We start from the raw sequence: 15,840 nt of genomic DNA on the forward strand, positions 1-15,840 counted from the left end.
AACAGCTCTGATCTTTACCGAGGCCGAGAAAATGACAATGGGAGGACCCATTGAAGTTTGGGTGCCGCATGGGGTGCCACAAATTTTGGGATCAGGAGGAGGAAGCAAATTTCTCAACCCGGCCCGGCATTCCCCATATGAAATAGGTTTACTAACAAATGAAAACCTCACTTTTAAGGCTTGCTCTAGCTTTAATATCGCCACACTACTGCCAACATTACTGGGCACAAACGGATCGGGACTCCCAGATCATGACTGCCTTGAAGTATTAGACCTAGACACCAAAGGCCGACCGGACCTTGAGGATGAACCAATAGAGGGAGCCAGAGACCTGTTTGTAGATGGGTCTAGCTATATGCTGGATGGAAGGCGCTACACAGGAGCGGCCGTCGTTACTCTAGACGAGAATGTGCACGAGGAAAGGTTGCCTCCTCATTTCTCCGCCCAATCCGCTGAACTGGTAGCCCTGACAAGAGCCCTGCAAGCCAGCAAGGGAAAGCGAGTAAATATCTATACCGATAGCAAAAATGCCTTCGCCGTTGTGCATGCTCATGGGCAACTGTGGAAAGAGAAGGGATTCCTTACAGCAAACGGATCTCCAGTGGCTAATGGCGGCCTAATAGAGGATCTTCTGGATGCCCTCCAGCTACCCTCACAAGTGGCTGTTGTCCACGTCCGAGCCCATGGGAAAGAAAAAGAGGAAAAATGGAGACAGGGAAACCAGAAGGCAGATGAGGCCGCAAAAAGAGCAGCCAGAGAGGGAATCCAAGGAACTGCCAAGCTAAAACTGTTGTTGCTAAATTGTTACAGGAGGTGGTGCCCCCGTTCTCCCTGCCCGAAGTTATAGAGTCCGATCAGGGCTCACACTTCACCTCAGTTATTACACGGGGACTGGCACAGGCTCTGGGAGTAGAGTGGCATTTACATTGCCCCTGGAGGCCGCAGGCAAGTGGACAAGTTGAAAGAATCAATCGGAGCCTCAAGGAGACTTTAACCAAACTCCAACGAGGGGTGAAGCTCACTTGGGTTGAGGCTCTGCCAATAGCTTTAACGAAGCTTCGAAGGATGCCAAGAAAGGACATAAAATTGTCCCCCTTCGAACTGATGTTTGGGTTCCCGCCTCGGGTACACTGCGGAAGGAGGGAGGAAGTCAAATTCAAGGTGTTGGTTTTGACCTTTAAAACCCTATATGGTTCCAGCCCAGCCTATCTTAAGGAGCGCCTCCAGCAACACCAGACAGGCCGTTTAACAAGATCAGCCTCGGATAGCCTTCTCTCTGTCCCATCAGCCAGGACAGCTAGACTGGTGGGGACGAGGGAGAGGGCCTTTTCTGTGGTGGCCCCCACTCTGTGGAACTCCCTCCCGAGGGAACTCCGTCATGCCCCCTCTCCAATGAGCTTCCGTCGTGCATTAAAAATGTGGTTGTTCAGGCAGGCATTTGGGGTGGGTTAGGGTATTTAAAAAAAATTTTTATGGTAGAATTTTATTGTTTTAAATTGTTTTATGGTGTGTTGTACATCGCCCAGAGTGGCTGGGTGACCAGCCAGATGGGCGATTAATAAATTTAATAAATAAATAAATAAATAAATAAGTGGGAGATGGGTGATCAGATGCTAAGGGATCAGTTGACTTCTCTACAGTCTGTTCTTTCACAGCTACGAGCTTATTCCGTTCCGTTCCAGAGATTGCCGTTAGATGCACCTATCCATCTCTTCCAGACGGGAGACGAGGTGTTGCTGAAAAAGTGGAATAAAGAAGCTTTAAAGGAAGGGTGGGAGGGGCCTTATTTGGTGGGACCAACCAGCCACTCTTGAGTAAAGCTTGTGGGTTCTAGCAAATGGACACATTGCAGCCGGATAAAGCCATTTAGGCAACCCTTGCTTCCTTCTGTCACCTGGAAAGAACAGAAGGACACGGGCAACGGTCCTTTGCTCCCTGGCACCCCTCCGGAAGCTGCCAGGGACACAGGCGAAGAAGCCATCCAGGAGCCACAATCACCTGTAATATACAAGTCACAACATCTGGGAAAAGCTCGGGTTCGAATTCCAAAAAACTTGTAATATGAAGCAAGTATTGTGGGTGGTGTTGGTAATGTTAGTCAAAGAAATATTAACATGGATGGTGATACCTCAAGGACTTGGGCTTGACAGCTTTAAGATAAAACCCCGAAATGTCACACCTACACCCCTCAAACCACTTCTGGTACAGATCCCCGAGAAAGAGAGGCGTCCCTGGAGAACCAGGTTAGGAATCCCAATAACAGAGGAAACTGATAATGTGTGGTTAGAGTGGATAAAGTATACAGCCAAGTCCTTAAATAAGTCTGACTGTTTTGTTTGTGCCACAGGAAGATCAGTAGCAAAGGTGCTGCCTTTTCCTCTGGGGTGGGACACTCCTTCCCTCCTCACCTGCGTGATCCGTTTGTTCCAACACCCTGATGCATGGGGAGAGGAGGAATGCCAAACCCTCAATAAATTATACCCCCCACTCAAATTAAAGGATCGTGTCAGACCTTCCACAGTCTTCTTGCAAAGAAGAAACCATACCGGATGCATACACCGAAACCTTGCAGACACAGAGGGGCATATAGGGAACCTGACGAGTAAAATAAGATGTGTTAATTCCACCTGCTTTAGGAATAATTCCCTTTCAGTCCCACGGGCTGAATTCTGGTGGTATTGTGGTGGTCTAGAGTTGTATGAGGTATTGCCCTCCAATTGGTCCGGAGCTTGTGGGTTAGTTCAGTTGGCAGTCCCCTTTTCAATTGCATATCATCCAGCAGAGAAGACTAGCCAACCCCGGCAGAAACAATCAGTAACCCCTTTTGATGATCAAATATACATTGACTCCATAGGAGTACCAAGGGGAGTGCCAGATGAGTTCAAAGGAAGAAATCAAATTGCTGCAGGATTTGAATCTACCCTGTTTTGGTGGGTGACCATTAACAAAAATGTAGATTGGATCAATTACGTTTATTATAATCAACAGAGATTTATAAACTATACTCGAGATGCTGTAAAAGGATTGGCTGAGCAGCTAGATGCCACCAGCCAAATGGCTTGGGAAAATCAGCGTGTTCTTGATACGATGTTAGCAGAAAAAGGGGGGGGGGTTGTGTCATGCTAGGTGGACGGTGTTGCACCTTCATCCCTAACAACACTGCCCCAGATGGCACGGTAACAAGGGCTTTGCAGGGCCTCAACGCCTTGTCTGAAGAATTAGCCAAGAATTCGGGGATTAACAACCCCGTGACTGCCTGGTTAGAAAAGTGGTTTGGAAAATGGAAACACCTAGCAGCCTCAATCCTTATCTCGCTTGTAGTGGTAGTAGGAGTTCTGGTATTATTTGGTTATTGCATTATCCCCTGTGTTAGAGGCTTATCCCAGCGATTGATAGAAACCGCTCTGTCAAAACAGATGCTCTTGCTTTATTGTACCAATAAAGAGGCTCCGTTTTAAACGCTTTAAGACGTGAGTAAAGACTTAAAGGAGGGAATTGTTAGAAAAAAAGAGACTCCATAACCGTTGGCGCCTCAGTTACGTAGGAGCCCGAGTGGCGGGAAAAATGTGGGCGAAGCCAAAAGGAGAACCATAATGACGCGCTCATGACTAATGGCTTGGTAAGCTGATACTGACTGTTTCATTGGTTACTGGCAAGAACAATAGAAGTGATATGGTATAAAAGGTTTTTGCACACGTGTCTCAGGGTCCAGACTGCTCTGCACCCGTTTTGCAAAACGTTCAATAAAATAGTGTTGGATCCACTGCTGCCTGCCTGGCATCCTTTTCTTCTAAACCGAAAGCAAGAACTTTTTATCTAACAACTAGAGGATCAAGCGGCTTCAGTAGAGTGCCTTTTACCAGCTTTGGCCATTCCTGGAGCGTTATAGTTTGGCCATGGTGGTCCAGATGGTAACCTCAAGACTGGATTATTGTAATGTGCTCTGTGTTGGGCTACCCTTGGTAGCTTGGTTCGGGAGCTGCAGCTCGTAGGGCCATGCTTCAGATTCAGCCAAATCTTGAAGTGAATCAGGTTGCTTCAGACAGATTCTGGAGATGTCCAAATTGAAGTCGGGCTCCTCCGAAGTGGACCAAAACTGAATCTGAATGCACCGGAAGGTTCAGGATTAGAAGGGACACAGAGGCAGAGGCAATTTGATACATTTCTCCCCAACCTCTCCATAAAGGAAAGCACCAGGGTGGGGAGAGAAAGGCGGGAGAAGACAGGATGTAGCTTTGTGGCTAGCAGCTCTTGCTTCTAAGCACACTGAATGGTTTTACCAGGGCTCTCCAATCCCAGTGCTCTGGGGGAGGGATGTTGAAGTAATATATCAGAGGACTGATCCAGTGTTCAGGGCTCTTTGCTAGTTCTCTCTTCCAGGAACACAATTGCTAAAAGAGGTTTTGTGGAGGCTGTGGGACCTGGGAGGGTACACTATTGGGTGTTCGGGTGGAAAATGCTGGCTGTTCAAGTCCTTCTGCTTCTGACGCTGTATGCGCCACATCCACCATCTATCCCTGTCCTACTGCACTTTCTGTGACTTTGGGGTCAATTGAGAAGAAAACAACATGTTAAACTGTCTCTCAGTCATCATAAGTCCCTAGCCATTGCACTTATCCTTCTGATATTTTGCAGGTTTCTTACCTAGGGATAACTCTATGACAGATGCCATTTTAATACAAATTGGGAAGAATGCTGGCCGGGGGATGGGGTGTTAGGGGAAGTGAATAATTCCCTATCCCCAAAACTGGAGCATCCCCCTTCCACACAAATGCTGCACTTCTCATTGTGAAATTTTGCAAGTTCTGAGTGAAAACCGGAGCAGATTCACTGCCCTGCTGACATCGGAGCCACCAGCCTCCACTGCCCTAACCCCTTATGTCAGCCCATCATTGTGATCCTCAGAAGGAGCATTTTTTTTGGTGCCACATGGCCCTGAGGTTCACCTTATGAGTACTAGAAATAGAGCATTTAGTCCTGCTGCATCTTTGGAACTCAGTTTCCTGCTTGCCTGGATGACTCTGCTTCAGGGGTGTTGAAGTCTTTCAGTCCACGGGCTGAATTCAGTTTTGGGGAACCTCTTGGGGACTGCATTCAAGTGGTGGGTGGGGTTGAAGGCAAATGGGGGCAGAGCAAAAAATAGCTGAATACAGAAGATTTTAGCTTAAAGCTTTTACTGCCAGTAATGAAGCCTTAGGAAAAGCATTTCAACCTTTTAGAAGAGTGGGAAAAACTGTGCAAAAACCAGGAAGCTTCAAAACTATTGGCAGTTGGGGAAAGGGGGTGGGCCCAGATGAGGGGGCGTGGTACTTTGGGGAACCCTGGAGGGCTGGATTGGGTCCCCAGCCAGGCCAGCTTTCACCCATGGGTCTGAGCATCAGTCCTGCTTCTGCACCACCCTCTACCGCCACCTGCCTCTGATATTCAGCACACTCTGGGTTAGGTTAGTCATTTATATGCGTGTGATATATGGTGCTCATGGGTACATCTCATCTTCTCAAATGTATGGTTCTAGAAGACTTAGGGCACAGTCATATGCATGATTTTAGACAGAAAAAGTCCCACAATTCCCAGCATGCCGCAGCCAGCATGCTGGGAATTGTAGGACTTTTTTTTTGTCTAAACATGCATAGGATTGTACCTCCAATCATATACTCATGCACTAGTACCCTGAGATGTCCCAGTCTACTCATATTCCTCCAAGGTGGACAGATGTGAGTAAGCAGAAGTGTATCTACATGAAATTTCCGATCTGACATACCTTGATGCGACCTTTTAACAATCGCTATAAATGTTTTTTTGTTTTTTTTTAAAGAAAGGAACTTATTGATAGAAATCAGCTGTTGGCCTCACATTCTCTGCAGGACTGTTTCTGGAACCAAAACGCACTATGGTAGAACTCTGGGGAACTAAGTTTTTTGGAGGCATTTTAGATCGTAAAGCTCCAAGGGAAGTTCCTTTCTGGCAGAAAGTAAATTTCACTCATAGATGTAACCCCTTCTTACCTCATTCTGCCAACTGTTCCTATTTAATGTAGCTATATGAAACTCACTTTGCTTCAAAGCCAATATCACAATCTAGCCAAAGTTACTTGTAAGCAAGTCCTGAAAGCAATGGCACATTAGTTGAAAGTACCTTGTTCCAATCTGACTGAAGTCCAAACTAACAGTGATGTGGGAGATCTCTAAGCTGTTAATCCTCTGCCCCCCCCCTTCTGTTTTTCGATGTCAAATTGAAGCTATGTGCACTAAAGGGAGAAAATATACAGGTATTCGATCCCCCACCGCCTTCAGAGCTTGGGATCATAAAATCATAGAAACATAAAATAGTAGGGTTGGAAGGGGCCTATAAGACCCATCGAGTCCAACCCCCTGCTTAATGCAGGAATCTAAGTCAAAGCATCCCTGACAGATGGCTGTCCAGCTTCATCTTGAATGCCTCCAGTGTGGGAGAGCCCACTACCTCCCTAGGTAATTGGTTCCATTGTCGTATTGCTCTAACAGTCAGGAAGTTTTTCCTGATGTACAGCCGGAATCTGGCTTCCTGTAACTTGAGCCCATTATTCTGTGTCCTGCACTCTGGGATGACCGAGAAGAGATCCTGGCCTTCCTCTCTGAGACAACCTTTCAAGTACTTGAAGAGCGCTATCATATCTCCCCTCAGTCTTCTCTTCTCAAGGCACAACATGCCCAGTTCTGCATGCATATCCCACTACTGACTTTTTTCCATTTGCATACTTGAGAACTGTCAAGGGGCAGGGGTGGGCATTTGAAAGAGCATTCGAATGCCATGATTCTCTCCACTGCCTGCCAGTCCATCCCCAAAGGGAAACTAAATTTACCTTGGGGCCCAGTAAGGGGTAAATGGCGGCAGCGGTAGGGATGTCTGGATTTTGTGAAATCCGTCTCATGTGTGTTTTGTGGATTCTGCAGTGTCATTCATTCCGGACTTTGTTCACAGATGAATTTGATTTTTTTCCCCCGTTATGCGGAAAAATAGGCAAATAATTCCGTAGGAGGGTTCGCAACAGTTTACATAGTTTACGTTAGTACGTAACATTTAGCGTATTGTCCCCCTTTCCGTTCAACTTTTCCCCACATATATTTACCAGTCTCAGCAGAAACTTGTGAATTTTCCTATGAATAAATTTGCATAAATTTGGGGAAAGTTTAAAAAAAAAATAAATCCTAAAGTCCACGGACACCATGAGGCCTGAGAAGGCTGGTCTGCTGCAAATTCTGCAGTTCGGATTCTTAGAAATCCGAGCTCATTTTAGCCCATCTCGAATTTCTCCAGCATCCCTAGGCATTGGTGGCTCCTTTGAAGATGGGACAGGCTTGGTAGTGTTGGGAATATTGCAACCTCGTCTGCAAGCTACAGGAAGGGGGCAGTGTTGCAGTTAGCTAGGTAATGCATGGGTATTTGTGGCATAGCTAGCCTTAGGACCTCTATAGTCTATAGTGGTTTCTTGGTCCTCCCCTTCCTTTCCCCTCACTTTCTCTATCTGCCTTCTTTCATTGCTCGGGGCACATGGCTTGCTCGCTTTCTTCTGCTGTTGTTGTAGAACAGAACACATAGAAATGGACTGGAAAAAAGTTTGAAACCGTATGCTGTGGCTGGATTTGTATATGCAAGAATACCTTTGAGTAAGAGAGCAATCCTATGGCCACTAGACACTGTTTAGAGGGCCATAGGATTCTTCAGTTTAAGGCAACCAAGGTATGAACAAGGGCTCTGAATATGGTTCCCAGAAACCACGCTCCCCTCCCCCTCCCCGCCAGTGTGGTTCTCTCCACGCCAGCTACACCTCTGTGCTCGGAAATGGAGTGTGGAGACAGCGAAAAGGGGGAGGACCCAGGGGCGGTGAGGGGAGGAGACTGCAGAAGCTGCTTTATGCAGCTTCTTATGCACCACATGGCCTCCTTCCGTCCCCCTCCCAGAAGCTGTGGCTAGACAGCTGAAATCGGCCTAGCCAAAAATGCAGGGCAGCCAGAGCACAGAGGCGAAGATTGTCTCCGTGCTATGGCTGCCCTGCATTGAATACTTAGCAGCCTCCGACTTCAGAGGCTGCTGACCATCAAGGTAGGATTGCACCCTAAAGCTGTTTCTTTCACTAAAAGAAGAGTGTGGTCTCCTTTTTTGTTCTACAATAGTCTTGTGTGCATGTGGGACTGGTAAACGCTCCTTCCATTCTGCCTTTTGTTTTTTTCTCTGCTAAATGCTGCCTTTTTAACAGTAGGAGCAATGCCCAATAATCCCATCCACCAGGACTCTCTCCCCTCCCATGTGATTGTTTTAAAAAATGAAACTGGTGCTTGCATAGTGATGCTGGTGTTTTTCACTGAGGATCATGGAGATTGTAGTTCAACCTTCATGATCCCTGACCAAAAAAGAAAAAAGAGATTGCCATCCTCAGTACTCTGGCAGCACCTTTTTCACTTCCCAAAAAGTCGTGGGAGGAAGATAAGAGCTTCTGTCAGCCTGGCAAGCCTCCCCCACCTTCAAAGGAAGGAGGAGAAGCCCTGTGGGCTTCTCCCATCTTTGAAGGTGTTCCCATTGCCTGCTACCCCATCCTGGCCCTCAGGGCTAACAGGCAGAGGACAGGCATGTACAGTTGAGCCAAATCAAAGCAGGGTGCATGCTTTTAACTGGTTTGGGGCCAAGGGGTCTTCTTCAGAGAATGCAGCTGCAATGATAACAGATCAAGATTCAGTCTTGTCTATGTCAGGAATGTTTCTAAAGCAATACTTGGCAATGCTAAACTGGATTTAAATCCCCCAAGCATGTGACTGCAGGCCAGGTGCCGCCGGTGATTAATGGTGGGATTCTGTGCAATCCCAACTTGGTGTATTACAAGCACATGGTGTCGATGTAGGTGGTATAGGCCAGGGGTGGGAAACTGTTTCTGGGGGCTGGGGCGCAGGGCAGAAAACCTGCTACCCAGCTGTCCATGGGCTGAATATGGGGAGGGGTCTGCAGGTGATTCCCCACTGTAATCTCCAATAACTGATCAGAGATAACAGTGGGGATTCTTCTCCCCACTACCCTACAGGGGGCAGGGCTTCAGAGAGGTGATGAATCTTTGGGGAGGCGCCTCTTCTGAGGCCCTGCGGGCAAGATGGGCCAGATTGGTGGGCCAGATTGGCCTATGGGCCAGATGTTCCTCGTCCTTAGTATAGGTAATAGAGATGTGCATTGACAACTTCAGAAAACAGCCTGATGTTGTCTTAAATGTAAAATCCAAAATCTCCAAATGCTCAGTAGTTGGCTGGTTAGCTAGCCCATTTGAAATAATCACTTCGGAAGGCTATATGAAACCCTGCCCACTGCTCTTGCTTTCAAGGACTGAGTACAGTACACTATCTAAAATGATCTCCAGCTTTGTTAATGTAACATCTGTCTAGTTTTCTCTACTTCTGTTTTCTACCTACCAAGGAACCTGTGTGTTTCTCCAAATGGGAGAGATGCTTCCGCATAACAGCTGGATTTTATATTTGAAAAAATGGGGGATCAACCATTGTTTATTTTGTCTTCCCAGCAACCCTTAGGAGGGTCCCAGGTACAACCTGACACCATTTCAGTACTTGGTAGAGTCCCATGTGAATGTCTCCAGCATCTTCCCACTTCCCATCTTTTAACCAAATGCAGACTACATGACTTGAACACCAGCCTCTTTTTTTCCTCTCCCCCTCCCTTTTTCCCCTTTGTTTACCATTTTGCTGACGAAGAGTCTTGGAGAATTCCAAAGCCTGCACAGGATTTGTGACCTTTGAGTTGACCTAATAAAAGTATCATGGTGATACAGATTTTGGAAGTTTCCTTGTGGAATTTTTCTGTTGGCCAACACTAGGGATTGTCGCTGGGGGAAAAGAAAACAGTTCTTTTTTGACTCAGTGAAGTTCTGCTGCATGTACTGTTTGTTTGTTTATTTATTAAATTTCTTAATTGCCCATCTGACCAGGTCACCCAGCCACTCTGGGCGATGTACAGCAGTACAGACAGTCTAAAACAGTAAAATTAAACATTAAAACCTCATTTTCTAAAAATACCTTAACACACCCCAAATGCCTGCCTGAACAACCAAGTTTTCAATGTGTGGCGAAAGCTCATTAAAGTAGATTTGTACAAGTAGATTTGTGTTTGTGAGCTGAAGTGCGGGTTTTCCCCTGAACTCCAGGAACTTATTTTGCACATTTTCCCCCACAGGTTCCACAATATGTGCAAATTTCTGAGCAATTTGCACAAATTGCTCAGACATTTGTGCAAATGGCAGAACCTGTAGGGGAAAAAAAGCACAAAATGCCTGGAAAATCTACGGACTGGTCCAACTCTCTGCAAACAGAGTCAGATGCTGCAGTGGGAACTGGAACAAAGTCTGGGGGGTTGAATCTAGGGAAACTCATCAAACCCTGCCCCCCAAATGGATTTCTGTGACATCCCTAGCCAATACAACTACTATTGCTTTTGGAGAAAATGAGTAGTTTAGGGACAGCATATGAATGAAACACTGTTTTTGCAATGCAAAGTACTTAGCAGACAGAACACTTTCCATATAAATGATCTTGTGTGGCTCTTTGGTACCTTACTTTAAAGGCTAAACAAACATCAAGATATAATGGGTTAATTTTCCATTACTTTTTAAAAAGCATGTTCGTTATGTGTTTATATCTAACAATCTTGATTAATCCAAAACTGGATTATAAGAAATTTATTCTTGGCCAGTTTCAAACATAAAATACTACACACACACACACACACACACACACATATGAGCGTATATGCAAAAACATGCATAATGGGTGGTGTGATTGAAAATTGGAGGTAATGCACATTATCCATTATGTTCACTTAAAGACGGCAAGATCTTGTTGTTTATTCGTTCAGTCACTTTCGACTCTTCATAACTTCATGGACCAGCCCAAGCCAGAGCTTCCTGTTGGCCGTCGCCACCCCCAGCTCCCCCAAGGTCGAGTCTGTCACCTCCAGAATATCATCTGTCCATCTTGCCCTTGGTCGGCCCCTCTTCCTTTTGCCTTCCAAGTTCCCTAGCATCAGCATCTTCTCCAGGGTATCCTGTCTTCTCATGATGCGGCCAAAGTACTTCAGTTTTGCCTTTCATATCTTTCCCTCAAGTCAGCAGTCTGGCTTTATTTCCTGGAGTATGGACTGGTTTGATATTCTTGCAGTCTAAGGCACTCTCAGGATTTTCCTCCAACACCACAGTTCAAACGCATCTATCTTCCTTTGCTCAGCCTTCCTTATGGTCCAGCTCTCACAGCCATAGGTTACTACGGAGAATACCATTTAACTTGTGGTTTGTCTCCTTATTTCATCCCATGAGTTGATCTCAACTGAGCAGTTATGTGGCCAACAACCATGTCAACAACCATGTCAACACAGACAGGAAAATGCTTGCGGTAATCTGAAAGGGCCTAATCCAGACATCTCCAATATGGTGCCCTTTGCACTACAACTCCCATCACTCTTGACCATTGGCCATGCTGGCTGGGGCTGATGGGAAATGTAGTCCAAAATATCTGGAGGGCGCCATGGTGGGGAAGACTGATCATATTTTAGGGCAACACACGTATAATGTGGGATTGTCATTTGTTGCACAGTACATTCCGATATCATCCCTCACAAATTACTTCTGATTTGGTGATATTACATTTTCCCAGCACTAAAGCTGTAATACATTGTTGCAGGGAACGTGTGATTCTTGCTCCAGCTAGCAGGGCCAATAAAATTTGGGGTATTGTGTGTACTGTGGTTGCACAAGTGCTATAGCTGCCTACTGTGTAGGAATTCCCATCCTGAACATAATTTATGTGGAGCGAACAGCTACCTGAACTGTCGGCCCCAAGCATAAAGCACGTTTCTACACTGCACCATCACCCAAATGGAGGTTCAGCTCATACCTTCAATCTGACCGTGACCTTGCCTGTGCAGAACTCCTGGCCTGTACATTAGTTCTTATGACTCTCTACTGATCATTCACGTGGATGTTTTTGTATTGTTGAACCTCTATGTAGCAAGCAGGGTACCCGAAATGTTGGCCCCAAACACAGTTCTACATTGCACCATCAGCCAAATGGAGGTTCAGATCAGACTTTCAGTCTGTATAGTGCAATTTAGCAAACAGGGATCAGTGCCCTCACCTCAATTCTCAGCAAGGGAACATTTTGGAAGGGGTAGTAGTTCAGTAGTAAAGCACATTCTTGACATGCAAAAGTTGCCAGGCGCAAATCCTGGTATCTCTAGTTAAAAGATTTGAGGTTACAGGTACCGTGAAAGACATCTGCCTCTGTCATTTTTGCCTAATATCCACATTTTTGACAAGCAATTTTCATAATATAATGCATTTTCACATGTTTGTGTGCACTTTCCCCTAATGTGCACATTTTTGCACATATTTTTGACTGAAGAAAGACCTCATTGCAAAATTTGGAGAAGTGCAAATTTCAAAGGATGACTGAGTTTTGATTCGGTATGGGTTCAAAAGTGCAAAATTAGGTAAGTTCATATTAAAATGTGAACCAAACGTATTCCCCCCACTCCACCCCCATCCTTGCTTTAGGGCACAATCCTATGCATGTATAGACAGAGAAAAGGCCTACAACTCCCAGCATCCCCCAGCCAGCTTTGCTTTGCTGGCTGGGGAATGCTGGGAGTTGTAGGCCTTTTCTCTGTCTAAACATGCATAGGATTGCGCCCTTAGTGTATTATTGTGGTGGTGGTGGTTGGTATAGGAAATAAGCCACCAGAAGGTGTCCACTTGCAGTAGAAGAAATCTCTGGAAGATCACATGTGAGGTATGGAGGTGACGACCTTCTTTTATTGTTTGATCCCAGCATTTTGTGTTCAACATTATATTGCTTCTATACATGAAAGTTCCATTGAGCTAGCATAGCTAGTGGCTCTTTCTAGACTAGTTGAGAAATGAATTTGTCCAATCCTTTTAAAAGTTGTCTAAGCTAGAGGCTAACAACACTGCACATTCAGTAGTTGCATAATTTTGCACCACACTCATGTTGGCACAGAGGGGCAACTGCAGATTTGCCAAGTATAGCATTCTGAAGCCTAATATGTGAAAAAGCCTTCAGCCAATATCCCACTTATTCAATCGCTGAGCCTGCAGAGGTGAGGAGGAAGACGAGGCGGCGGAGGAGGAATAAGCCTGATGGAAATGCTGCAACTTTAAATAAGGAAGCACAACTATATTTTGTCACAATACCAGTGAAAATGATCCAGTCAACTGACGCCCATCGTGCTTAGAAATGGCCCCGGGGGTTGCTGTTTAATATATTGTACAATGCAACTGGCAGTACAACTCAAGCCTTTTTAACAGTATGTTGTTGGTATAAATTGTTAGTGGTAAGAGAGCGACATCTAGTGCCTTAGATCAGTATATTTGTTTTATCTGTTATTTGCAAAAGGAAGGACAAAAGAAAGGGCATCCTAGCAGTTGTTCAAGCACATCTTGCCATCTTCTTATATTTTCTCATGAGCATCTCATTGTGATTGACCTCACACAGCAATATTTCCTGGGTTCTGTTGCTTTTCAAGGCCCCAACAATAACAGCTGATCTCTCAGTGACAGAGCCAGATTGCCATTCAGCAGAGAAAATAAGTCTCAGCTTTCTTGTAGCCAGGAGGTTGGGGGAGGAAAGAAATGGTTACCTTCTTCGTGTCAGCCCAAAGACATTGGAACCACTTTGAGAACTAGTAGTTGAACATCAATAAAATCAGGAGTTTAAAAATTGACATTAAAATACCGTATTTTAATCTTAGAGTAAAACTTCATTTCAATGATAACACATTACAATTATTTTTAATTAAACCCTTTTTAATTCATCAAGGCTCCAATCTCATGGTCCCTGGAATGGCATCACAAACGCAAGTCAAGGTAGAGGATACAGAAGTTGCAGCAATGTTGTTGTTTCCAGCACTAGCTAGGCTGAAACATAAGGCTTATATAGTGAGAGCCTTCTGAGTTCCTCCCAGGGCTCAGCTGTAGTTCTTTATAGCCCTCTGGCAACAATCCTACTCATAAAGAGTTGTTTCTTCTTGAGGAGTTGTCCTTTGTAATTGAGCACTCCGTCTCGAAGGAGCCCTACTAGCCTGCCTCTTGAGGCAACGACATCTTGAGGGCCAGGGGGTTGCTCAGCCTCTGCTTCGGAGGCGGAATCTCTTGCCCCTTACAGGGCACAGGGTCCTCCCGATATTCTGACATGGGCTGCTCTGGAATGATCTTGTTCTCTGGAACCTCCAGCTCCTCCTCTGAGGAGAATTCCACCAGTGGGGACATGACACTCTGCAACTCCCTGCCGAAAGAGGCTAGGTTGCCCCCCTTTCTGTTGTCCTTCCACCCGCAGGCAAAGATGTTTTCATTCAGGCAGGCCTTTGACATATACGTAAGTTGGTCTGTTGCTGAAGAGGTTTTTAATTGGCTAGTGCTGTTGTGTTTTTAATTTTTTCTATGGAGTTTTAATTAAGATTTTGTTTCTACTTTGCACTTTGAGCACCATTTTTTGGCAGAAATGCAGGAGAGAGAGAGAGAGAGAGAGATAAATAATTTGAATGTCCACATTCCCCTGTATGAACCTTCCTGTGTTCTGAGACAATCTCCAGGGATCCTGTTCTACATGTTCGCATTTTCAGAAGTTAGGCCCATGGCTATCATGGATAAAGCCCTTTCTGTCATGATTCCCTGACTATAGAACACCCTCGCAAACATCCACCTTTGCCTAGCAGTCCCGTTACTTTCTTTTAGACATTGTATACATTGTGATGTGTATTCAGTGGGTGCTGCTCTGCAGCTGACTTCAGTTGTCTTTTAATTGGTTTTTATTCCCCTATTTTATTGGTTTATGCTGAACATAAGGAGAGCCCTGCTGGATCAGACCAAGAGTCCATCTAGTCCAGCATTCTGTTTACACAGTGGCCCACCATCTGTTGATCAGGAATCCACAAGCAGGGCATGAGTGCAACAGCACCCTCCCACCCGTGTTCCTCAGCAATTGGTGTACATAGGCTAACTGCCTCTGGTACTGGAGGTAGCACATAGCCATCAGGACTAGTAGCCATTGATAGGCTTATCCTCCATGAATTTGTCCAACCCCCTTTTAATGCCATCCAAATAGGAGACCATCACTACATCCTGTGGTAGCAAATTCCATAGTTTAACTATGCGCTGTGTGAAGAAGTACTTCGTTTTATCTGTCCTGAATCTCCCACCAATCAGCTTCGTAGGATGACCCTGGGTTCTCATATTTTGATAGAGGGAGAAAAATGGCTTGGAAACCATCTGTCAGTGACTTGAAACAATCCCAGTTTATATCCCTGGCTGGAGGCAATTTTTTTGAATTTCATTTTGTCATGTTCCTTGGAGAATTGCAGGGTGGGTGGACTTAGGCTTAAATCATTGCAATCAATAAATATAGGTTACAGGCTTCAATCCTGAGAAGGAAGCAGAAAGGATCTTTCCTGTCCCCTCCTTCCCTTGCAACCCCCTGTGCCTGTGAAAAGCCTCTCCAGGGGGACAGGAGAGTCTTGAACAGTGTGGGATGGGGCCTGGAGTGTGGGATGCTCCTGGTCAAATTTGGGCAGAGGTGCCTTGTGTGAATGATTTGGGGTGATTCCCCCTTCCCCAGCAGGAAGGTCCTTTGACCCCATAGAAGGGCTTAGGAGGGAGTTAGAATGGGACAAGAAAGCCCCCTTCCACAACCTTTCTTCCATTTACAGTTCTCAGGGTCCAAGCCAATGTCCTTGCCAGCAGTGCATTTTGGGGGAGTTTACAGTCTTCCCCACCTCAGAGCGGCCCAGTAAAATGAGCCAGGA

The sequence above is a fragment of the Heloderma suspectum genome, chromosome 2 (genome assembly GCF_057233095.1).
Source record: "Heloderma suspectum isolate Gila_16-S chromosome 2, 16-S_ref, whole genome shotgun sequence".
NCBI lineage: Eukaryota > Metazoa > Chordata > Lepidosauria > Squamata > Helodermatidae > Heloderma > Heloderma suspectum.